The 27,235-nt window shown below is 33.3% G+C and overlaps 1 long non-coding RNA gene across 2 annotated transcripts in view; it reads right to left on the bottom strand.

Annotated features, from left to right (window-relative positions):
- Window positions 1–27,235, bottom strand: part of LOC144334859 (uncharacterized) — a 1,627,235-nt gene that overhangs the window by 562,200 nt on the left and 1,037,800 nt on the right. For both annotated transcript variants that reach the window (XR_013405115.1, XR_013405114.1), the window contains exon 7: window positions 9,467–9,516. This is a non-coding gene — a long non-coding RNA (uncharacterized LOC144334859). The remainder of the gene's footprint in view (window positions 1–9,466; window positions 9,517–27,235) is intronic.

The following is a 27,235-nucleotide window of genomic DNA, read 5'->3' as shown; positions in this document are numbered from 1 at the left end:
CCCTTTTTACAACTCTAAACAAACATTTTTAAGCCCACTAAACTCTTTCTTGATCTGTTTTGATTAGGAATTTTCTGATCTGAAAAATATGCAGTTTTAAAAATTAACATTTATAGACTATGTAGTAATGGAGATACACTTCTTGAGTAAAATGTTTATTAAATTTAAAATTGCAAAAAATGTCATGTATTGAATGATGTAATCTAAATGCAAATCTGTGTAAGGATTGGAAAGGAAGGCATAAAAATCCTTTTATTTTGATACTTCAGAATGTGAATGCAGAAGGATGATGGATTTCTGAAGAATAACTTTTCTTTTCTTTTTGTTATTTATATTACAAAACTGTTTATTAACATATAAAAATGCTTTTAATATTTTTAACATATAAGAAATACAAAGAAACTGCTACAAATAGCCACAGGTTCAGAAATAAACTACAGGTATCTTTATTTTTTAAATCATTTTTACATTTTTTTGTACCATAACATATTCCCAGAAACTGTTATATTATCATTCATTTTTTTGTGCATTTAGGAAACCAGGCAAATTTCCTTCTTAAAAAGAAAACAGGACATTAAACTTTGGCCCCATTTCCTAGGATTTTGAAGACTTTATATGTTAGAGCTGTCAAGGATGGAATACAGAGAAATGAGATAAATGAAAATGACCAAGTAACCCTACTTAAATCCCTTTGTTGATGGTGTCATCTATAGTAGGGAATCTAGAATTTCATTTTTCTGCTCTCTGATAGGCCAGAAGTGTCAGATGGATTTATAAATATGCTATGAAGGACACAAGATAAATCATTTATTGACTGCATCCTCATTTGTGACAACTCAAATTCTATTCTGTTAAGTCTTGCTTTTTTATCCGTGCACATTTCTTCTTCTCCAGCAATTTCATCTTGGTATATATATATATATATATATATATATATTTTCTTTTCCAGTACTTACTAAAATTCTCACTAATTACATTTATACATGGACAACACAAATCAAACTATTGTCATATTTTGAAGACTATTATTATCTACTTATATGGATCTTTGAACTTGATAAGATAAAAATAATTTGCACATGTTAGTCTGTCAAAAATTGTGATATATATGAAGGTAAATTATAATACACAACTAAAATAATTTTATTTGTTTAATGTACAATGAGCTTAAATTAATTACTCAAGAGCACAGCAATAAGCAATGGTGTTGTGGTCAAAATTTTAAACTCAGATTATTTCTCTATGTCCATGCTTCTTGATTAGAGAATTAAACCTGTGTGAGAGCTTATAATGGTTTCCCAAGGATACCAGGATAAACAATGTAATTCTTGCTGGAGAATCAGTTTTACACAATGATAACATAAACATTCTTACATGCTAAATAAAACCCGAATGTTTTATGACATAGACCATGTAACATAATTTAAAAAGACTAAACACTATAAAATATAAAATTAGCATGATTTACAAAGATTAAACACCAGATTTTAAGGAAAGCTTACACTTGTAGTGGGGTCGAGACTAATTATATTTCATAGATCCTTCTTTGTCAGTAAAGTTTTGGGGCAGTAAAACCTTTTGACATTTGTGAAAATATTGAAAAGCACTTCTTTGGCCTATCTTATTTTCTTCTCATGGAAAAATAAAAGAAATGCTCCACGCATTTACTTTGCTTATGTACACTGACACTAACACTTTTTGTTGCCCAGGCACATACTCTAGCAAACACACAATAAACCTTGCCTATGCCAGTTATTACAGAGTCAAATACAAAGGCAGCGAGGGCACCAACTTTACCCTCGAAGTGTGGAAAGTCCAGTGCCGAGAGGTCATCAAGTAGATATAAAAAACATAAAATAATCAGTCTAATGGAAATACGATTGCAGGTCAATGGGAAAATGAAAGAGCACACAGGTCACCTGAAGATTCATGAAATACTGCATAAGGAGCCTGGCATTTGAGCTGAAATTGGAAGGAATGAAGGAATATCAGTGCCTTTTCTGTCAGTCAAAGGAGTGTGAGTGGGTCTTGGTCAAAGCTAAAATGCAGAGATGATTGATTGGGGGTGGGAGGTTCTGATAGGGGTGGGATTGTTGTTAATGAAAGAACAGGATGGGTGAAGGCACCAGACTGAGAACAAGGAACACACGTATGCCAGTGTCATGAGTGGTAACAGAGCAGCAAAACTGAGGGAGAAACCCTGTCTTTATTCTGTACATTTTTATACAGAAATTATTCTCTTGAAGATGAAGAGTCATTAAAGAATTTTGAGAAGAGATGTGGATGTAAACAATAATAACCGCCTACTTCCTAAGCAATCACCTGTTTAATTTGATGTGATTATCCCTGGGGACTTCATTGTAAAGTAAACTCACATTTTATCTATTATTGCCTCAGGGAAATAAAAGTATTAATTCAAGAAGTATGTAGTACACCAACAAAGCATAATAACTATAACAGATACCACTGGTTGCCTGGCAAAGAACCATTTCTCCTTTTCTGCTTCTTAAGGGAACTTGAATTTTTTATCCCCTCATGCTTCTCTGTGCAGCCTTGAGCTTCCATGCAAACAGAACACATTTTTAAATGCAGAGGGTAAACATAATTGGTCTAAGCCAATAGTAAATGATCCTTATAGGCTGGGGCATATGACACATTTGATAGAGATGTGACACATTGGTTAGAAGAGATGTGAAAAGGTATTTGCTGGCAATAGGCACAAGAGTGGCCATAGTCATAAAAACTTCCTTAATCATTTAAGGCATAAAAAGAAGGTAAAATCCCTTTTTTTTTTTTTTTTCTCTACTGCGTATCTTGTGTCTGGATATATAACCTATAATTATGGCAGACATCTTTCAATATTGAGGGATTCTGGCCAAGGACAAACCTAAGATAGGACACTGGGAATAAAGATGAAAAGAGCATAGGTCCCTTATGATGTCAGTGAGTCATCCATGAAATTCTACAACTTCTTAACTTCTCCTTTGTATAATAAGAAGCCTTTCTTAAAGCCTAAGCAAGTTAGTTTCCTGTTATTTGTGGCTCAAAGCATCTCAACCGATATAATTAGAATAATTAAATTTAAAGCTTGAAAGGATTCAAAATTCATAGTTCTTATCCTTCTTGCTTTTTATTTGAACATATGGAAGACTTGAGAAAATAAATGACTGGGGTTTGAGGACAAACAATTAATTATAAGCAGAATCAGCCTTCCTAAGTTCCACAAATATTCTGCCTTCTCATCTTTAATATATTTCAGATTTCTCAGAAGAGCATTACACAAATAAAACCATCCAGAAGAGCATGTGACATGTAATAAATAAGTGGTCAACAAATACTGAATAATACCTGACTGAAAATATGGACTCTTATTTCCAGCTTTGCCCAACTAGTGAACAGTTTTGATATTAACCATCAACTATGACAGTGAGAAAATATATGTTACTTACAACTCACTGAGTCATACATGTATGGATTTATAGGTTTTCCTACATGCTTTGCTCTATGACATGTGTACAGTTTTTTTTTTAAACCATAATCAACTGCTATGTCCCTTCCTCTACTAATTATAACTTAATGGGAGGTAGCTCTTAATTTTCCACTGATGGGTTACTAAAGTTTTGATGGGGTGATGAGGATATGCATATAGTATAGAGGACTTCACAGATGAAGACCCTTTTGTAGCTGGAGGATGACTGTAGACCCTACAAGCTCTCCAGAACTATAAATTTCCTATGGGTCCTGTTAGTTGACTGTTTCCCAATACTAACCCAATGCCTAGTACATACAGATGCTTAGTGAGTTTTGTTTAATAAAAGAATGTGTAGGCAGTAGAAAATGGGTATCTACAATAAGGAATTGTGAACAAAAGAGAAAAAGGCAAAGACATGGGGAAAGTAAGTTGAGAAAATGGACTATGCCCACTTTCTCATTTTGCTAGGTAATGGCCATGATACCGAGTTTAAAGTCAATTCATTTTCTTAATTCTTACTCTGTCATTGTCGTCATCTACATTGAGTAATAATAGTAATAATCCTCTACATGTGCATGTATCTGAACACAGATGATACACTAGTCATTTGTGAATTTTATTAGTGTAATGAAATTAGAACCACTGATTAAATGGCACAATAATTTCTACAGAGCAGAGGGAAAAAAAGGTATTTAAAGGAAAGAATGAGCCACAAAGTAAAGCTTACTTTAAAATATACATTTGAGTTTCAAGTTTAAAAAAAGGCAGTCACCAAAGATTGGTATCATGTGATAACAGTGACAGTTTATTAATAATCTGTCATGTAAAGCTGACATATTAGAAGCTGAATTCTGCTCAGCTTTACAATAAAATCCCATCCATTTTATTGCTACCAGAATTAAATATATGCCATTGAAAGGCTTTAGTAAGCTTAAATATGTTCTAAGCTCTTTTTTTTCCTAACACTTTGTTATCAACAAGTCAAATCGACAAAAGTCTAATCTCGATTTTTCCAGATATCCATAGTATATCAAAGTGGGAGCAAGATAACATACACATTTTTATAGAGGTTGATAAAGTTTGCCTTTAGACAAACAGAAAAATCTTAGAAACTAAATTACTTGTTCCTGACATGTTGGGAACAGGGAGAAGGCTAGATATAGTGTGGAAATAATATAGAGTAAGTATTAAAAGTTAAGCCTAGGGGATTCACAGATGGATAATTTATTTAATCAGAATTATGGGTGAGCTAGCCAGATAGGAACAATCTATCCAAAGGTGTGAAGAGGTGATAATCCATATGTATTCAGACTAAAGGATTTAGGTGAGGCATTTTGTAACAAGTAAATATCACTGAACTAGTTTTTCAGAAATATCAGTTGAAAGTGCCCATCAGAAGTAGAACTCCATTTTTTCCTATATATATTTTAGGAAAAAAACCCCCACAAAACTGCACTTTAACAGTTCTGTGTAATCAATTCATTATTGAATAGGAAGCAAAAATTCTCAGAGAATATTTGTACATGCAGTGTTCTCAAATTCAAATTTCATTTATGTTACCAAAACTTTTTACCTATGTCTTTCTAATTGTATTATTATTATTTGGACTTCAATGGGTGTTCATGACTTCAGATTAGACTTCTATTGCATAATTCAATCTTTCAATATTGGGTCCAAATAATGCACAGTAATCCTGCAGTTTCCACTATTTTCCTTCATGCAGGATGTTACTTGTATGTCTTTTAACTTCATTTTTCCCCAAGCCCTGTCATCACTGTGAAAATAAACTAACCTAATTTAACTGGCATCAATTACCTCTATATGTGGTTTGTGTTTCTTAACTGGATTTTTTTCCTTTAACTATCACTTACATTCAGGGACACATGAAATAAACCCTGAAATATTTATTTCTATAACCTATGCTGTATTTCTCAGATAAGCTCATTATTTATCTATTTGGAATGGCTAGTGGAGGCTAAGAAGTATTAGTGCTACTTAAAGTCTTAGAACCAATACTCAAGACAGCTTTTTGTGTTTTACCTTTGTTCTCCTTGCTTTCATTATGACACACAGATTGGTAATTTAGAAAAAGTGGAGAAACATCTAATTAGCTCTTGATTATTGTACTCAATATTTCATCATCTTTGGCTATCTAAAACAGGTGAGAAAGCAGAAAGAAAAAGAAAACAAACAAAATCTTCTGAAGCAAATCCCAAGCTCTTCAAATATCCAAATATATGGATTAAAAAAAATCCATCTTTAGTTTCAAGAATTTTAATCTATAAACCCCAACATTTCCTCATCACATTGTTTCAATATTATGAAGACTTGAAACACACTAGCTCATTACTAAAATAAGATATTATCTACTTTGCTGTTCTACTTCCATTGTATTACATTATGAGTTACTCTTAAACGATGACATGGCTTAGACTAAGCACCCGGAGATGAAAAATATACATTCTAAGAATGTATTTAAATTAAGATTGTTACTTCACGAGGAAAAACACATGCAATTCTAAGAACATGTATACTGCAACCTGTGGCAAACACATGTATGTTTGCATAACTGATGCAAAATTTTTAAAAATAAATAATCCTGATTTTTATACCGTCCTTTCTATCGGCACAAAACAAGTATGTGATGCACTGTTGTGTTTTTGGTGAAAAATTTAAAACAAACAAACAAACAAAAGATATATATGTCTCTCTTCTTTCTATATATATATCTCACAAGACAAGTGTTAAATAAAATCTTAATGAAGTGCATATAATAGTATTCTTTAGTTAATACTTAAGGCTGTACTTATTATGGCTGTTATATGCTTATATAACTTATTAGACATAATATTTTAGAAACAATAAATATATTTTAACAATGATTACATGTAAATGCTTAAAGGTTAGCCTAGTATTCTGATATTTTAATGATCCTATAGAACATTCATATTGCATGCTTTTGGTTCACTTAATAATATCTTATGGAAATAAATAAGTCATTTAGGCTTAAAGTCAAATAATTTTGTTATAGTGCTGAATTTTTATTTCAAAATTGTGGCCACATAACTAACTGTGGTGCATAAAACTTATAATGGGCAATTCATAAATATATATATTGACTTAACAAAATACTACATATTGCTTATTTTAATAGATGCATTAAATTATTAAATAACTACATACCAGTCTTCATATTTATGTATGAATTTTATAATAAAACATTAAAACATATACAGAGCAATTACTATTCTAATCCAAATCTATTTATCTTAAATGCATAAGGTAATAAACATAGAACAATGTAACACCTGGAGTCCATTTACTGTAAAAGTTTATACAATAAAGAATTTAGAGAAACCATAATATCTTAGCAACAACAGAGAAGGCAAAAATATCTTAAATAGAACATAAAAAACTTTGATCATAGAAGGAAAAGGAAAAAAAAACTAATAAACAGAAATAAATCAAAATTAAGAACTTCTGTTCATCAAAATATATCATCCAGAGAGTAATGAGAAAATCCACCAAAGAGTTGAATACAGAGTGCAAATATTCAGTGGTGTTCTGGTAAATATTTCACAACTAACTCTCCAGAAGGAAAAAATAAAGCCATTATTTCTGGTGTTTCTCACACTATGTTGTGAAAATACTTCTATCATGACAGATTTTCAAACCCATAATTCTTGACACTTTCATAATTGGCTATGGTTAGTTTTGAGAATGCATTTAAGAATGTAAGAATGTTAGTCTAAGAATATATTTAAATCAGGATTATTACTTAATGAGGAAAAACACATGCAATTCAAAAACCATACATAAAAGGACAATGCAATCTGTGGCAACTACACATTTGCAGAATTGATTCTGAATTTTAAGAAAGACATAATGCTGATTTATTAACTGGTAGTTTTAAATCCCCTATTGGAAATACACAATGACATATATATACACACACACATACATATATGTAAGTATATACGTATACATATATATATGGTTTTTAAAAAAAGAACGTTAGAGTACTTTGAAGTCCTGTTATACTCTTTCTAGTCACTAAACCTACAGAGCATAAGCAATATCTTCACTTCTAGAAGTGGGGTTTGCCTCCTTTTTCTATATTCTATAAATGAAATCATACAGTAGGTACTGCTTTGTTTCTTTTGCCCAACATTATGTTTGTAAAATTGCGTGCAGTGTTAAATTGCTCATTTTCATTGCTGTGTAGTATTTTAATATATATATATAATATATTTATATTATTTTATATATTTATTATATAAATGTATAATATATAAATATATATTTATTAAATAACATAAATAAATATATATTTATATATATCTATCTCAGTGTATGTATAAACACAACCCAATAGAAAAGGGCAGATAATCCAGTAAGAAAAAAAAGGCAAAAGTTTTAGGACATTTCAACAATAATGTAGCCACATGAGAAATAAGAGCAAATACAAGTGTTTAACAACATAAACTTCAAGGTATTCCAATTATAATACCCCTATTCACATACCCAAACTGAAAAACCCCAGTGTCAGTGACTATAAGGAATATCTCAACTCTCATATCCTGCTCCTAAAACTGATAGACACTTGATGAATTGTCAATATGTACTGAAGCAGAACATGTGCATATCTTATGTACACAATAAAATATGTACATGTGTTCTCCAAAAACACATGTTCCTGATATCCAAATCAACACTATTGATAAAAGCCAAAGTCTGGATGCTACTTAAGTGCCTATCAATATTAGAAAGGGTTAATAATTTGGTCTATCCACACAGTTGAATACTACACAGCAATGAAAATGAGCAATTTAACACTGCACGCAATTTTAGAAACATAATGTTGAGCAAAAGAAACAAAGCAGTACCTATTGTATGATTTCATTTATAGAATATAGAAAAAGGAGACAAACCCTACTTCTGGAAGTGAAGATATTGCTTATGCTCTGTAGGTTTAGTGACTAGAAAGAGTATAACAGGACTTCAAAGTACTCTAATGTTCTTTTTTTTTAAAAAAAAAACTGATGTTAGTATTGGTTATATGGGTGTATTCATTTTGTAACAATTCAGTAAGACTGTGCACTTAAGGTATGAGTAATTTTCTGTGTATATATAAGATAATTAAAACACTGGAGATAATAGTAATTTTAAAAAATATTTTTGTTTCTTATTATAAATTATAATTATTTTAAAAGTTCATTCACGTATATTTGTGAAGTATAATTTAAAACTTAAAAATAAGTACTTGGGGATAAAATTATTATTCTAAGTGCATCTAAATTATTCCTCTAAATTTCTGCCATTATCAGCATAGTACTCCTGGTAAGGCAGAAGAATTTTACTTTCCTCCTATATGATACTTGTTTTAAATAATCCTACATTATGTTGAGTGTTTCTTTAAACAGTAATGAAAAAGAATGTCTTATAGTTCCTAGAGATGGGTTGTTATCTACAATCATTTTAAAACATCTTTTTCAAGATATATTGCAATAATGCCATAGAAATCACTTGTTATTTATTACCATTTTATTTTCATAGTTACATACTTTACTCTCAACTTCCTGGAGCTCTACCATCAAGCTACATGGAGGGACTCAATTTTGATACATCTTGACAGATGATAAAACAAGTTTTACTTTCAATAACTCATTGCCATCAAATAGACTTCATTATGAAAATTTTAATAGATAAAATTGTCATTCATGTTCAAAGAACTGTTTTCAGTGGTATCAATCTTTACCTTTGTGGGCTATGCCTTCAAATTTACATAGAAATCTATTAAAGACTATATCAAATAACTGTATTACTATAATCTATCCAAGAACATAAAAATTTTGATAGAAAATATCACATAACTTCTTCAATATTTATGGTTAAATATCAAATGACTTACTTGAATTTTCTTTATTTTGAAAAAACTGGACATGATTTAAAACAAAGGTAATGAAAATAACTCTAAAATTAGGTAAATCTTACCGTAAGCTCACAGGTTTGGAATTCAAAGAAAACGTTCACCACCCTGAGACCTAGAAAAGTATAACCCAAAACATTCTTTATTAGTACTAGCATTCAATTTAAAGAACCTTAAGAGGTCAGTAATTCAATATGAGAAACGTTATTATATGAGTAATTAGTGTACATATCACTTGACAAACATTTTTGACTACAGTATTTGTCTGAAATAGCATTAGCAGTTACTCATCTTACATCAAAGTACTGTGATTTAAGATTAATTATTGTAATTTAGGCTGCTTTGATGCAGTGATGACAAACAAGCAGACAATTATTGTCTACTTGCTTCTTGTAGGACTATAGGTAATGGATACATTTGCAAGCTTAATGTATTTTGTTAGAGAAGCTTCTCTGTTTCATTCATTTAACAATGTCAGACATAACATATATCCTGACATATACATGTGCAAACATGTATACATACAGATGTGGCTATCATACCATAATCCTACTTTTTATCTCTGCTTTATCCATTTTAATTACTAATAAATAACTCTCCATGATATATTCTATAAAGTATGTAAAAATTTTAAAGGCTGTACAGTACTCCATCATTCACTGTACATCCTAAATTATTTAAGATATTTGATTTAATAATTATGCCAGTTATTGTCTTTAAATCATCTTTAAAATAGCCAGTTAGTTACCATTGTGTGTGACTTTATGTAATAGTTACTGAGGCCAGGTGTGGTGGCTCATGCCTGTAATCCCAGCACTTTGGGAGGAGAGTGGATCACGAGGTCAGGAGTTCGAGACTAGCCTGGCCAATACGGTGAAACCCCGTCGCTACTAAAAAATACAAAAATTAGCCATGCGTGGTGGCGCACACCTTTAGTCCCAGCTACCTGGGAGACTGAGGCAGGAGAATCGCTGGAACCCAGGAGGTGGAGGTTGCAGTGAGCCGAGATCATGCCACTGCACTCCAGCCTGGGTGATAGAGCGAGACTCTGAGAAAAAAAAAAAAAAAAAAAAAGAAAGAAGGAAAGAAAGGGAGGAGAGGGGGGAGGAGGGGGGGAGGGGAGGGGAGGGAAGGGAAGGGAAGGGAAGGGAAGGGAAGGGAAGGGGAGGGGAGGGGAGGGAAGGGAAGGGAAGGGAAGGGAAGGGAAGGGAAGGGAAGGGAAGGGAAGGGAAGGAAGTTACTGAACCCTTTGTAACCAGTTTTCTCATTTTGATGCAGTGGTAACTTAACACACATTATTAGCCATCAAGTTCGTCTAATGCTTGATGGATATTATCATATATGAACAATAGAAGAAAACTAAATATTTAACCTCTGCCCTCAAGGAAGAAATTAGTAGTACTTGCAAACTCTTTGGAAAATTCATGAATGACTGGTAGGTCTAAGGTAAGTGCTCTACTGTGTAATCTCTAGCTAACTGCACTATAATTTAAAATAGAAAAACTGTAATAGATTGAGTCTTTTATGTCAATTCTTTAATTGTTGGTACTATTTAGGGAGAATGTTTTTTTCTCAGGTGTTTATGTATTAAACTGTTTCAACTGGTTTCTATCATAATTGAAGAAAATAGTTTATATAACTTCATTTATTTGATGAAGGAATAATACTTCATTGTTAGGAGGGATTATCATACGTGAAAGTGAATCTGATAGTAAAATGAACCACTTGAGAGGTGATATAAAATGTTTCTCTTTTTGATGAAATGTTAGAGGAAAACAAAATATCACTATCAAAGAGGTGCAAAGGAGTACACTACAATTCTTCTAGTAGACCTCCCAGGCTCATTCATTCAGTATGACTTTCTGCTTTCATTGACCCTTCAGGAGCAAGGACAGAGATGATTTCAGGAGATCTAGTCCTTATTGACATTTGTGAAAGGAGAATCCTCTCCGAAGAATCTAGTCTGATTTGAAATGCTCGTACTTTAAAAAGTCAATCAATGAATTAGAATGACTTTTCTTGCCCTACCTTTTTATTTAGAGGTGCAGCAAATTAAATTTTGATTAAATGTTAAAAGGTTGAGTATTAGAATTAACATTTGGCTGATGCTAAATATTACCATTGTAGAATAAACTTCTTGGATACACAAATTAAAAGTTTTAATTGTTATTACTATTTTATTATTAAAAGTTTAAAGTCAAGCTTTAAGGTTTTAACATTATAGCACAGAAACAATAATTTCTGTTAGCACGATCAGATGCTAGATTACTCCTGCAGGCACTGTGTTGCATATTTGCAATATCAGATTGATACTTTTAACAGAATAATGGAATTTCAACATAAAAAGCCCTTAAAGAGATTTATGTCCTTTTGTTCTATCTAGAATGTTTATCTATATTTGAAAGTGAATATTTTGATATTAACAATAAATCCAAAAGACATCCTTGTTTGTATTACTGACATTGTTATGCTGATCAGATATATTGTGTATGTAGATTGTAAGTCATGGCTCATATTTAAGTTCAGGGATTCCAGAAATGATATTCAAAGTATTTGACTAGTTGGTCTTCCAAGGACAAATCCAATCCAGAGAGGTAATTTTAGGCATACAAGAAGGTCAAAGCAGAAACACAGTTTATTCCAACTTTAATTTACCATTTTCAGTAATATGTGGAGCTTGACTCAGGCAAAGATACATTTAAAAAGGAAAGCGTTGGCTGGGCATGGTGGCTCATGTCTATAACCCTAGCATTTTGGGAGGCTGAGGCAGGCAGATTGCTTGAGCCTACGAGTTTGAGACCAGCCTGGGCAACATGGAGAAATCCCATCTCTACAAAAAAGACAAAAATTAGCCAGGGGTGGTGGTGTGTGCTTGTACTCCCAGACATTTGGGGGACTTAGAAAGAAGGATCACTTGAACCCTGGAAATTGAGGCTGCAGTGAGCCAAGATTGTGCCACTGCATCCAGCCTGGGGGACAAAGTGGGACTTTGTCTCAAAAAAAATAAAAATAAATAAAAAGGAAAGAGTTTAACATGATGTGCATAAATAACTATTTTTAGAGGAGAGATTTGTGATGAAGGGCCAGTTATTAAACTGTCAGTGACATTGCCACTAGGTTGGAGTTTTATCCTTGATAAATTTTAAGAAATTTTATTTCACATAAGATTCCAGCTGAATGAATTGGATCAGGCCGGGCACGGTGGCTCATGCCAGTAATCCCAACTCTTTGGAAGGCTGAGGCGGGTGGATCACCTGAGGTTAGGAGTTCGAGACCAGCTGGCCAACATGGTGAAACCCCTTCTCTACTAAACATACAAAAATTAGCTGGGTATGGTAGTGCACACCTGTAGTCCCAGGTACTTGGGAGGCTGAGGCCAGAGAATAGCTGGAACCCAGGAGGCAGAGGTTGCAGTGAGCTAAGATCGCAATATTGCCCTCCAGCCAGGGTGACACAGTAAGACTTCATCTCAAAAAAAAAAAAAAAAAAAAGAATCAGATATACTTCTCTCATTTATACTAGTTATCTGAGGAACAACCATTCAGAAAGCACTGATGTTAAGCGAAGTAAGCAAACCACGAAAGAAATTATTGATAATTTTATAATTCTGGTATCCTAAACCTACCATGCTGAATAAGAAATTCTTCAGAGTTATGTTTGAACGACTGTCAAATTACTACAGAAAACTTGAAAAGTTATATTTTTGAGTACAATTTTTTAGTATTATTTTAATATTTCTGTAGATAAATGCTTTTAATGATTGGATGTATTGGATCTATGATGTAGTGTTTGGAGAAATTCATGAAATTGGCATCTTAGATGGTGATTTCTTCCTCATTAAAAAGAATTAGAATACATTACTTCCTCTTGACTTAATTTTGCCGGGAGTCCAAAAATTTGGGGGAGGGAGTAGAAATTGAATAAAAATTATTTGGAAACCTAAAAATTAGAAAAGCATTTCCAATAATAATTTTAAATAGTTATAAATACTTCAAAATAATTGGGAATAATTTTAAAGTCAGTTTGTTGGGTTTAGGAAAATAATATTTAATCAGCAATAAATAGTACTATAATAGGATTTCTACATTTTATCTCATGTATCCTCAACTGAGGCTCAGAAAAGTTTCATGTATTAGAAAGTATTTTCCACATTTTCACAGATGAGATTGAAAGCTAACAGTTGCCTGAATAAACTACAAAAAGACTTACTATCAATATGTTGTCAAGTCAAAATTGAACCTGAAGTTAATTAAATTTGGAATCCCAGTTAAGTCACATACCAAGATAGGATAATGTTAGTAGATAACATTTACCAAACATATAATGTGTGTAAGATCCTGGTCTCAGTATTTTTATGTATTAATTCATTTAATTATCATAATTATATTTCTACTTTATAGATAAAACTGAGCTATAAGTATGTTGTTCTTTAACCCAGGGAGCCTGACTTCAGAGCCTATGCTCCTAGCCATTACATCTCTATATGATAGTTGATCATTGTACGGTATTCTTACAAGTGCTATTTCAATGCACATATATTCATTTATTCTTTTCAGTTTTGGGAGTCAAGTAATTACACATTTATCATGAGTCTAATAGCATCTTAGTGGGCTGGTCCACATTAATAACTATCTTAACATTTATTGAACACATACTAAGTGCCAAGAAGTGTGTCAAAGTCTTTAAGTTCGTCTCACTTAATCTCCATAGCAATCTTACCAGGCATTATGAGCATCTATGTTGTATAAATAAGAACACTAAGTAGAAAGGCAAACAAATATATCCAAGGACAGAGAGCTAGTAAGTAATACAGTTGAGTTTTTTAAAATAATTATTTATTTTTTTAAGATCTGGGGTATATGTACAGGATGTGTAGGCTTGTCACATGGTTAAACGTGTGCCATGGTGGTTTGCTGCACCTATCAAATCATCACCTAGGTATTAAGTCCAGCATGCATGATCTCTTTTACCTAATCCTTCCCTGCCACCTCCACATCTCCCCTGACAGGCCCCAGTAAGTGTTGTTCCCCTCCCTGTATGTTCAGTTACAGTTGAGTTTTAAGCACAAACTCTCCTACTCTTCAGTTAGATGTAGCTTAGAGATACAGATTCTTTTGTTTGTATAAATTTGTGGGGTATAAGTGTAATTTTGTTGTATGTATATATCACATAGTGGTGAAGTCAGGGCTTTTAGTATGTCCATTACCAGAGTAATATTCATTGTACCCATTAAGTAATTTGACATCATTCATCTCCCTCCCAACCCCTTACCCTGTGAGTTTCCATTGTCTATCAACCCAAGCTCTAAGTACATATAAACATATGATTTAGCTCCCACTTATAAGCGAGAATATGCAGTATTTTTCCTTCTGTGTCTGGCTTGGTTTACTTAAGATAATGACCTCCAGTTCCATCCATGTTTCTGCAAAGACATGTTTCATCTGTTTTATGGCTGAATAGTGTTCCATACTATTGTGTGTATGTCTGTGTGTATTACATTTTCTTTATTCAATCATTTGTTGATAGACAATTTATTCCATATCTTAGCTATTGTGAATGGTGCTGCAACAAACATATGAGTGCAGGCATCTTTTTGGTACAATGATTTCCTTTCCTTTGGGTATATATCAAGTAGTGGAATTGCTGGATCAAAGAGTGGTTCTATTTTTAGTTCTTTCAGAAATCTCCATACTGTTTTCCATAGTGGTTGTGCTAATTTACATTCCCACCAACAGTGTATAAGTCTTCCCTTTTCTCTGTGTCATTGCCAACATTTTTTTGTCTCTTTGTTAATAGCCATTCTGATTGATGTAAGATACAATATTGTAGTTTTAACTTGCACTTTTCTGATGATTAGTATTGATGAGCATTTTTCATGTGTTTGTTGGCCATTTGTATGTTTTCTTTTGAATGGTGCCTATTCATGTCCTTAGCCTACTTTTTTACTCTTTTTTTTTTTTTTTTTAGACAGTTTCGCTCTGTCACCCAGGCTGGAGTGCAGTGGCGTGATCTCAACTCACTGCAACCTCCGCCTCCATGATTCAAGCAATTCTCCTGCCTCAGCCTCCTGAGAAGCTGGAATTACAGGAGCTTATCACCACGCCTGGCTAATTTTTGTATTTTTAGTAGAGACGGGGTTTCAGCACTTTGGCCAGTCTGGTCTCGAACTCCTGACCTCATGTGACTCACCCGCTTCGGCCTCCCAAAGTGCTGGGATTACAGGCATGAGCCACCACGTCCAGCCCTTAGCCTACTTTTTAATGGGATTTGTTTTGTTGTTGTTATTAAGTTGTTTGAGTTCATTGTAAATTCTGGATAAACTGTCCCTGTCAGATGTGTAGTGGTCAAATATTATCTTCCATTCTGTGGGTTGTGTGTTCACTGTGTTGATCAGATTCTTTTAAAGGGGAGGATGTGTGAAAGAAATTGGGGGCTTGCAGTTTAGTCAATTTAGAAAGAAATCTAAAATTGTATCTTCATAAAGCAGATATATATAACTATATTCTAAATTTTTTATAGATCGATAAGAATAGTAAATAGATTAAAAAGCTTCCAGTCTTACAACTCTAATAAATTATAATTAATTTTAGATAGTGACAGCCCCACAGTACCGAGCTGATTAAATGCTAAATAGAAACTATGCATTATTTATCAGACATGCCAAATTCCAGAGTTTTCTGCCAAAAAATTTTAGAATACATAAGACTATTACAAAATATGTAAATTATAGGTAATATAAGAATGATTTTGGCATAGATTATCAGAAACACTTTCTTGCAAAACCAGATAGCCTTCTATCCACTTAGAAAAATGCAAATAATGCTTTAAAAATAACAACTTTGAACTCTCACTTCTTTCAAGACTGTGAAGCTTATCATCTCAGAAACACAATTCCTATTATAATTGTAGGCAACACATTTGGGAAAATATGTAGACTGTTTCAGTAAAACCTTGTATATTATAAAGTCTCAATAAATAATCAATGACCATCTAAGTGCTGCAATAAAGAAATAATAACTAGATAGACCCTTAGGAAAAAAATACCATGTTTAGATGTTAGAGTTTACCTTATCCAAATCTTCTCAATGTCTTAATCAATGCCTAACTCATTTCTTACAAAAAAAGATCTTAAACCCTGGAAAAGTTGGAATGACTGGCAAGTGGTGAGACTAGCAAAGTATCCTATGAATAATGTATGTAAATCTATTGTGTAAAATGGTATATAATGCTAGTTAAGTAATTCATACATTTATTCCACAAATATTTACTAAACAATTACTTACCAGCCACTACTATACTATAATGTGAGGTTAAAGTGACAAATGAGACAAAAACAATAATAGATTCAGTGTTCTGGTTACTAATGTTTAATAATTGTGTGTTTTATTGCCACTTCAAAAGCTACTAGACATTGCACAACTGCATTCTATAATCTCTTCCAGAATTTTTCTTTAGGTATTCCAAAATCTAGCTTGAGAAGTTTTGTATAAGTTTGAGTGGGTTTAACACTATGGAAGAAACTTTTAGTTATCCCTCAACATCCATCTTAGTTTACTTATTTTTTGCTAGGTTCATGACCACTTGGAATAAGACAATGATCCTTAGTCTCAATGCCATAAGATTAAGTTCTGGCAAAAGCACACACATGGACGTTGGGTAAGCAAAGTCTAACCAGTGTCAGTGAATGTTAAGAGGCATGTTCGTCTTTGTCCCTCCTTCCCTAATTACAATTTCTGGTTAGAATGCAGAATTAATGCCCGGAGCTCCAGCAATCATTTTGTATCATAAGAGGCCACACCAGCTTCTTTGTTTCTCAGACTCCCAAGTAGAGCAATTAAAATAGGAGGAACCCAGATCAAATTACAACATGGTATGTCATCTCAGACTTGGATGAATTATTTCTTGAATTTGAGAGATAAATTCTATGGAAATAGAAAGCAGATTAAAGTTTATTAGAGAATAAAGGGTGGGAGGAATGGGGAATGACTGCTAATGGGTAAAGAATTACTTTTGGGTTGATGAAATTATATCTCAACAAAGCTGTTATTTTTAAAAGTTCCTTACATTACTCTATTAGTTTATCTCTTAAACAATTAAAGTGTATTTTATATTTTAAAAAGATATTTGTGTGGTATATTCTTCTGGGGGCTCAGATTTGTCTGAATTTCTGAACCTGCTATAATGCATTAACATGTTATTATATATTAGGATGAATAAAATAAGGAAAAACTATAATCTCTGTCTTCCACTGTCTAAAACCTACTGTAAAGAAGAAAAAGGCTATTCATGAATTAACACCAAGAAAAACCATTAACCTCCCAGGGCGTTTGTTGGAATTTCATTATACAATTGAAAGTCACTTGAAAGATTACTTGTTACTACATAACAAAATGTGTGATTAAAAAAACATATGGAAAATGTTGCCAGTAAATAATATAGACTGGAATTTGTATTTTAGCCTGTTGGTCGTGGTGCCTTTGATATCCTCCTCACTGAATGAATATGTTCTTAAATTATGCTCAAAAAATCCAAAATGTCAAAACCTCTAAACAAAGTTTCATACTTATTGAAAAGGTATGCAATGAAAATGATTACAAATATTTTTGGTATCAATGATATATAAAACAACATTAAACAATCCATTTAACAAGTGGGAATTTATGTCTCTTAACTGAAAATTTATATATCCTTATGTTTAATATTTTGACTCTTGGGCATTACTAAGAAAAATGTCTCTCTAAATTATTCAGAACACTAAGATCTTATTAAAATGTTTTATATTGTATTGAAAAAATTGACAATAATAACCTCAAACTATAAATAGATGCATTCCAAAAATGTCCTCTGAATTCTTTTTCATGAGTGACATTGTCATAATTTTCCTCAGTTGATAATGAGCCACACTAATTGGTAAAACTTAAAGAAATAATAATGGTCATCATAAAGTTGCCTTGTTATATAGATAACTATGCATTTAAGAAGACATTAAAATTATAAATTGTAACTCCCAGCATAATATAATGATTCTTTCATTTCTGGAGATAGTAATATTGAAAAATCTGTAAGTCCGTGTGAAAGTTCACAAGATTGGTATAGCCTTTATGTAAATTCACGGTAACTATGGCAACATTCATTTTCATTTTACTTCAGCTGCTGCACTAGCTCAGATAAGGTTGGAGACTCAGTCTTATAGTTGCCATTATGACTAGCGGATCTTTATCTCTCCCTATTCTGAAAAAATACAGCAGCATTTGGGTGCCACTGGTCCCTTTCTATCTTACTTTCCATGGTTGGCTACTTTAATCAAGTCCCGAAAGTATCCTGTATTCTCTTCTTCCTTCATCCTTACCATACTTTCTTGCCAATTGCCAATTCAGAGGCAGAAGCTAAGTACACAGCGGTACCTCTCAAAATTAAATGCACATACAAATCACCTGGATTTTTTTTTTTTTTTTTTAAATTTATTTATTATTATTATACTTTAAGTTGTAGGGTACATGTGCATAACGTGCAGTTTTGTTACATATGTATACTTGTGCCATGTTGCTGTGCTGCACCCATCAACTCGTCATTTACATCAGGTATAACTCCCAGTGCAATCCCTCCCCCCTCCCCCCTCCCCATGATAGGCCCCGGTGTGTGATGTTCCCCTTCCTGAGTCCGAGTGATCTCATTGTTCAGTTCCCACCTATGAGTGAGAACATGCGGTGTTTGGTTTTCTGTTCTTGTGATAGTTTGCTAAGAATGATGGATTCCAGCTGCATCCAAGTCCCTACAAAGGACTCAAACTCATCCTTTTTTATGGCTGCATAGTATTCCATGGTGTATATGTGCCACATTTTCTTAATCCAATCTGTCACTGATGGACATTTTGGTGGATTTTGTTGAACTAGAGATTCTGATAGTTCTGTCTTGTTAGAAATACAGAATCTCAGTCCCCATCCCAGAAACATGCATTGGAAGCTTCATTTTAGTGATGCTAGCAAGCTATGTAAAGCTTCCTAAGCCACGGTTTCTTTATCTCAAAAGTAGTTCATGTATATGAAGTGCCCTGCAACCTCTGTCTCCCCTTAATCTCCCCTCACTCAAATCTACCCCATCTCATTTAGAGGATGCTTCATAAACCCTCTCAACCTTTTAATTTTTGGAAAAGAAAGCTACTACATTAAAACACTTTATTTCATCACCATTACTATTATTATTATTATTTACTATGCTACCACACAACTAGACCTATATGTTGCTCATGTTTCACCATCACTATTATTTCTCTACAATTACCTAACCATTATATTCCTAATGCTGTATCCACTAAAGTAAAATATCTCCAACTCTCTCCCATTTTGTACCTGCTTCTCTCTCCTGCTATGACATGACTTCTTCACATATTAAGAGGATGAAAGTTATTCATGAGAACAACTTTGTTATTCTACACTTCAAAAATCCATGTGCATCTTCATTCACTCGTCTTCTATTACTTTACTTCCAAGAAAGGATCTCTCTCCTCCTCACATTTTTGCTTTCATCCCCTCTTTTCAGTCCTGAATTACTGTGCACCGTTTATGCTTTTTCTAATGACAACAAGTTTCTCATTCTCCACTTTATTTTCAACCTGTAATGTCAAGGCTTATCTCTCCTGGAGAACTTTGCCCTCAACCCTCCTGAGTCTTCAAGCTATCTTTTATTTTCTTTGTGTGTGGATGCTCTACACTTCTTATGATTTGAAACATTTTTTTCACCCAAAAAACTCTAATGATGCCCTTTGTTGAACATCCACAATCATGCCAAAACATCAAATTCCATGTTCCTTTTAAAGTCATCATCACCCTGGAACATTTCCAGCACCCAGAAGTTAACCTCTTCTTCCTTCATGAAATTCTCTTTTTCCAGGAATTACAAAACTGCCTTCTAGTTTTGGATTATTCTCATTTTTGTTTCGTTATGTTTTTATGTTCTCATGATTACACCTTATTGTCTTTGCCTTTATTTTTCTCTTCTTCCCAGTACTTTGAATGCAGACAGTCTTACAGCATGTTCATCTCAGTGGTAGACACAATGCCTATGGGCAAAGCTGTACTCAGGAATGTTTGAGTGAATGCAACAATCAAGGTATGAATATATTTTCTGATCCTGTCCTCTTTCTATTTATTCCTATATGAACCTGCACTTAGACACTTGGTTGCAATCTTCATCTTTACAAATTTCATCTTCAAATTACATCTTAACCTTCCAAATTAGTATTTCTAGACCTGAATGTATTTCTGGTCTAGGTGCTACTTTCCAAACTTCTTGTTAGATATTTCTACCTATATATTGCACAATTACTTGGAATTCAAATGTCCAAACAAAATGTATCACCTTTCTGCTAAAACCCACTTTGTTCCTTGGATTTTTCTTTCTGTTAGTGACACTTCTAACTTGTCATTCACATAAACCTAAAAGGCTAGTCATTACTGATTCTTCCCTTTATTTTCTTCCCTTCATCCAATCTGTTTTCAAGCCCAACAATTCTACCTCTGTTGTCTTCATGAAAATGAAGAAAGACAATCCAGATGTGAATAAGTAGGTACTATTTATTTGCAGTTGGCGGTAGCAAGGGAGTCAGCCATGCATCATTTGCATTTGCCAGAGACTCAAAGGTAGGTAGGGGAGCAGGAAAACCTAACAGTGAATAAAAAGGGAAGGCTTGAAGTGCATTCTGGTTGGAGAAAAATTAACATGGAGAAACTGGAAGCAGGCTAACTAGAAGTAGAGCAACCTATGTAATTGCTTTGGGAAGTATATTTGGCTTTCTCTGGTTGGTTCTGAGTTGGAAGCAGTGGGTAAAAATTAAGGAAGTTGGTAATCAGTGACCTAAAAATGTTCCCAAAGTCCTTGCCATTCTGAACCAATTGCAGAGGCTGTGGTTTGGTTTCCTGGGCTAGATGCTGTGGAGGTGGTAGGTCAGAGTTTTATCACATATGTTCTGGCTGTTATCCATTTGTATATTCAGTCTCTCATCTCTCATATTTCTTTTTCCCCTTCCAGTCACAGGGCCATCCCTCAACTCAGCCAGTAGTTTTGTTGTATGCCACATTGTTTGGTTTTTGAGATCAGATCGTCTCATCCTTCTATAACCAAAGAAGAGTATAATGTTTGAGAGTATATTGGTTTAATGAATACTTGCTAATACAAAAAGAAAATCTAGTATAATTGGCACAATGGGAATGATTATGTAGTCATAAGTATACAGTAAGATTATAATTCTTATAATCTTATATAGGAGTTGAGTTTTATGTACCAGGCATTTTTTAGTAATAAAAATATTTTCACTGAAAATTATTGTTTCTTCTAAGTTGTCACTTGCTCAATATGAAAACTATGCAAACTATACTCAGGATAATTTAGTTAATCTCAAGGCACAACATTATTTCCTATGATTCTATGAGGTGAAACATCTTTAGTTGAATAAATTAAATGCCATTTTAAAAATAGAAGAACCCATAAATACTCACATGTTTCTCTACTGCTTGTGCTAAATAGGCTGGACATTGATAAATGAAAGAGATTTAGTCAGAGAACATCTAAATTTTCAGCCCTGTGTACAGACTTAGGCTACTCTGAGATATGACTGTCAAAAATGGGGGGGGGGGAAGATATATATCACTTTAATATGATTTCTACAATCTCTGATTTTATTAGTATATCACATTTATTCCATTTTATCAGTGTTTGAAGAAGTAATTGATCATGATCTTATTCTTCATCAATTAGCAATCATTTATTGAACATCTATGTACCTAAGTATCATTTCACATACTGGAGAGCATAAGGCATCACTCTATTCTGTGATGTTGAGCTAAGGAAGCCAGTCTATCAAAGCAATGTTGAAAAATATGAGAGGAGGAAATGTATGCGTATATAGGTAACAAAATGTGTTGTGCTAATACAATTGTTGTAAAGAGGGGAGACAAAAAAATTATTTTAGAGGAAAATAAAGCTGGAATAAACTTCAGGCTTCTACCATTTCAGTTGTATTACATCTAGCAAGTTGCTTATGAAGGTCTCAATAATAATTATAATTGTTAATAATAATATATTAGAGATAATAATGATATAAGCAAACACATGTACACATTACATGTGTTTTAGGGTTTTTAATGCACTAATCTATGAAATCCTCCTAACAACTCTAAGTGGTAGGCACTTCTATTATATTTATTTTATAGACAAATTAACTTAGGCACAGAACAATTAAATTACTTGCCCATGGACATAGATTTAGACAGGAGACGGGCTTGCTAATAACACAGATTTATATGCTGTTAGAATTATTAATAGGTAATTTAATTGAAGTGTCCTCTATGGTAACTGATTCCCGATGGCGGCCCAAACAAAGACCAGTTTGCTTCCTTCTATCTAAGTATAAGGTATTATGATGCTTCTCAAACTTTAGAGTGCATCAGAAAGGCTGGGGGTCTCAGTAATTCCCTAGCTGGGAAGTGGGATCCAAAATTAGCATTTCTAAACCAAGTTCCCAGGTGATGTCAATGTTGCTGCTCTGGGGATCTGGATGGAACTGGAGGTCATTAAATTGAAATAATCTAGTCATAGAAACACAGATACTGCATGTTCTTATTCATATGTGGGAGCTAAACAAATTGATTTCATACAGAATAGAATGGTAAATAGTAGACACTGGGATGGGTTGGTGGTTGGAATGGGAGGATAAAGAAAGGTTGATTAATAGGTAAAAACATATAATTAGAAGGAAGAAATAACTTTTAGTGTTGGTTAGCAGGCTAAAGTGACTATATCTAGCAAAAGTATTTTGTATACTACAAAGTAATAGAAAAGAGAACTTGAAATGATACCAACACATAGAAATAACACTCAAGATGATGGATATCTCAAATATCCTGACTTGATCATAACACGTTACATACATGTAACAAACATTCAGCTGTACCCCAAAATATATAAAACATCATGTATCAATAATAGAAAAAATAGTCCCAGTGAAGCTATGGGACCTGCAAAGATTTTAACCATAGGCAGCAATAAGGATTAACCCGCAGAGCAGAATTGGAAGACGGAAGGGAGAAAAAATAAAGTATCTTCATAAATGACCTGTTGATTTCAGTTCATTCAGTTCCTTTATTCATGGCAATGTTTGTTTTTACTGGGTTACATTTTCTATTTTGACAGCATGCACATTTAGAATGGTCAAATTGCTCAGAGGAAAAATTAAGGACATCTCTCTGGGAGAACAGCTGATCGACTTAGGCAAGGGGGCAATGAAAGTCATAGCCACTTCACGTGCCAATCCAAAGTTTACACTTCGGGAGGGAATTTTCTATGATATGGTAGTTTTTGATTACTCAGACTTTGATGATCGAGTTTATCTTATTAGTGAAAGATAGGAAATCAAGGAATATATTTCTTAAAGCTGCACGGAAATAATTAGGAATAACTCTGAAACTAATATTTGTTAATATCCATGTCTATGAATGTTGGTAATTTTATTACTTCTACTACCAGTCCTTGAATTGTTAATTAGAGAAAAAAGTGAAAAGACCAATGAAACATTAGGGGAGCTGCATCAATATATTTTCTAAATATTTTAATCATCAACGTCGTCATTTTTGTTGAGTATAATGAATAATTATTATGAGCCAGAGCTTTACTATGATTTTGAAAGCATTTTATGAGTTATTTCTTATAGTTGGGTTCAAACTCTTTGTATCTCCATTTGGAGAAACTGAGACTTAGAACACTTTAATATTAGAATTTGTAATATTATGTTCAAATACAGTGTTTTTAGTTTTGTGATAAAATTTTTATTCGATTTTAATTTTATCTGTTTATTTAAAAGCTAGTTGACCATTTCCTTATGCTTATTAATAATTTGAAGCAATTCATGCCATTTCAGCTTTCTTAGTTCTAGGCAATTAACTGGAGAAATATTTGCTTCTAAATGTTTGAAATGGTGAAAACTGTGTAATAGTGATAACCAATACAGCAGTAGTTTATTTGGTATGTATTTTTAAATATTTGATAGTAAAACATAGCACATAGTGGCATACAGCAGACAAAATCAGTAAAATTCTCTTAAAGATTTTATGTATTTCCTATATAGAAAATTTAGATGTTCTTGGTTGCAGCTATTTTTTTCTTCATTTATTTCCTAAAATGTCTTTCCTTTATAAAAGGTTCTTGTTAAGTTAACTCTGGTGACATGTTCTCTCTTTCTCCTACATATCTCTTTAAAATATAGAACAAGTAATACTGATTTGTAGCAGTTAAGACAGGTCGTCAGTGTTTCTGATTCCTCAGTAAGGCCATGGAAAATAGGATTTTTCTTAGGAAGTTAATAAGCAATCTATGACAACAGTCAGTACACTGTGTTCCAGTGATATTTCAAAATGTTTAACAGCATTAGATAACTTTTGCAGTAATTATGATTAATATTCACAAATATAGCACTAGGATTTATGTGTTACTGGATTTTTAAAAATCTAAAATGCCATGGATTATAAGACAACCCATTATTTCATAGAGCTCTACAAAAGAAAAAAAGTTAAATCATTCCATTGGGTATGCATCCTAATTTCAGAGATATTAAAATTTGAAAAACAACATATGGTAAACACACGTAGCAGTAATTGTTGTCATTAGTAGATGTTTGGAGTAGTGTTTATGAGCAAGGGAAATAGGCACATGCACACGGGGCTTGTGGGAGAAGACGCTGGGTCATTATTTCTAGAGGTCATCTTGGCAATATCTATCCAAAGCCCTCAAACTATTCACACATTGTGATTCTAATTATGATTCCTCTTACCCAAAAGAGTAAGCAACCCTTAATCTTTTGTATATGAATGTAACTTCTTTTACTTAAAAGAAAGAGTGCAAACATATAGGAGCAAATCGATATCCAAAAGTTTTATGATTTAAGATTTATGAAATGTCAATAAAAATACAAGCCAGTTGGCTAAACACATTATGCCAATCACTTACTGTACGATGACTGTTTCTATTTTTTAAACACATTTACAAATTAGGATCATACAGCAAATACTCTTCTATGATCTGTTTTTTTTTTTTTTCACAGTGCAACATATCACAAGAATTTTTTTCTGTATTATGACAGAATGTGAGCTCGTCACAGGCAGAAATCTTTGCTCCCTTTACTAATATTACTATATCCAAAGTGCTTAAAACAGAGCTTAACACATAGTGGGTACTTAATAAATGTTTATAAAGCACTGTATCTATGACAGTGTTCAAACTTGAAAATGAAGGTTAGCAACAGTGCTTACAGTGTGATCCCCAATTTTAAGTGTTTTTGTATGAACATTATAAAAAGACTGTTTCTTCCTAATAGATGAATTATCTGTATTAATTCTAATGTATTTTGTGTCTTATTTTCTATAATGAACATCAATTCCTTAACAATTCAGAAATATTAAACATGTAATTTTTAAAATAGCAATGGCTTCATGTAATTATTTTTTATAAGACTTTCAAGATAACACTTGTCTTTTTCATAATAAGATGATAATCATTTACATAAAAAGAACATGAGCTTGAACCATTCTTACCCAAAATCTGAAGCTTAGACATATTACATTCGCAAATCAATCTAGAAATGAAAAGTTTCTCCCTTGCCCCCATTTGAAATATGGTTTGTCTTTGTTTGCTTTATAAAAGTCCCTTAGAGATTAATGATAGTAACTCTTTCTCATGTATGCGGCACACGGATTTTCACAGGTCATTTGCTTTGGGTATTACTGTGTTTTGGAGGCACAGAAGATGCAAAGCTTTATGTAATGAAACACATAATGGGCTCCATTTTAGTATCTTAATTAGAATGCCTTCTGTGGTAAGCAGCATGACTCCCTAAAGGTGTCCATGCCTTAATCCCTGGAACCCATGTTACCTTCCATGGCAAAAGCAGTGAAGAAGCAATGAAGACTATGGACCTTAAAATACAGGGATTATCTGGGTAGGCTCATTCTAATCACACGAATCCTTAAAATGCAAAGAATTTTCTCTGGCTGTGGTTAGATGGATGTGGCGGAAGTCAGAGAGACTGAAAATGTGAGAGGGAGGCAACTTGCCATTCCTGCGGTGGGAGGACATATGGAAGGCAGGAAAGGGAATGCAGGCAGCTTCAAGGACCAAAGATCACACCAGATGACAGCCAGCAAGGAAATGAAGAAAATGGATCTGTGTCCTACCTCCAAAAGGAAGTGATTAAGACCAGAAAGCTGTGTGAGCTTAGAAGCAGATTCATTCTTACAGCCTCCAGGGAGGAACGCAACACTGCCAGCATCTTGATGTTGGCCTTGTGAGAATTTAAGCAGAGGACCCAGCTGAGCTGCACTGCGTCTGCAATCCTAACCTACAGAACTCTGACATAATAAACGAGTGTTGTTTCAAAGCACTAGGTCTGTCACAACATACTATGGAGGCAACTTAAGAAAACACAAATAAACCTTCAATAAATTATGTGAATACATATCTAGCTCTGGCTTTTTCTGGCACTTTTTAATATGTTTTCTTTCAGTTTTAATGGACACATAAGTGTATATATTTATGTAGTACAGTGGGATGTTTCCCAGTGTTACATCATGTAATGATCAAATCAGGATCATTAGCATATTCATCACCTCAAATACTTATCATTCCTTTGTAGTGAAGGCATTCAAAATTTTCTTTTCTAGCTATTTTGAAATATACAATACATTGTCAACTATAGTCACTCTACTGTGTAGTGGAAGACCAGAACTTATTCCTGCTATCTAACTATAATTTTGTACCCAACTGACCAGTCTCTCTCCATTCTCCCCACC

Source organism: Macaca mulatta, chromosome 15, assembly GCF_049350105.2.
Source record: "Macaca mulatta isolate MMU2019108-1 chromosome 15, T2T-MMU8v2.0, whole genome shotgun sequence".
Classification (NCBI taxonomy): domain Eukaryota; kingdom Metazoa; phylum Chordata; class Mammalia; order Primates; family Cercopithecidae; genus Macaca; species Macaca mulatta.
This window is presented reverse-complemented; position numbering and strand designations above follow the sequence as displayed.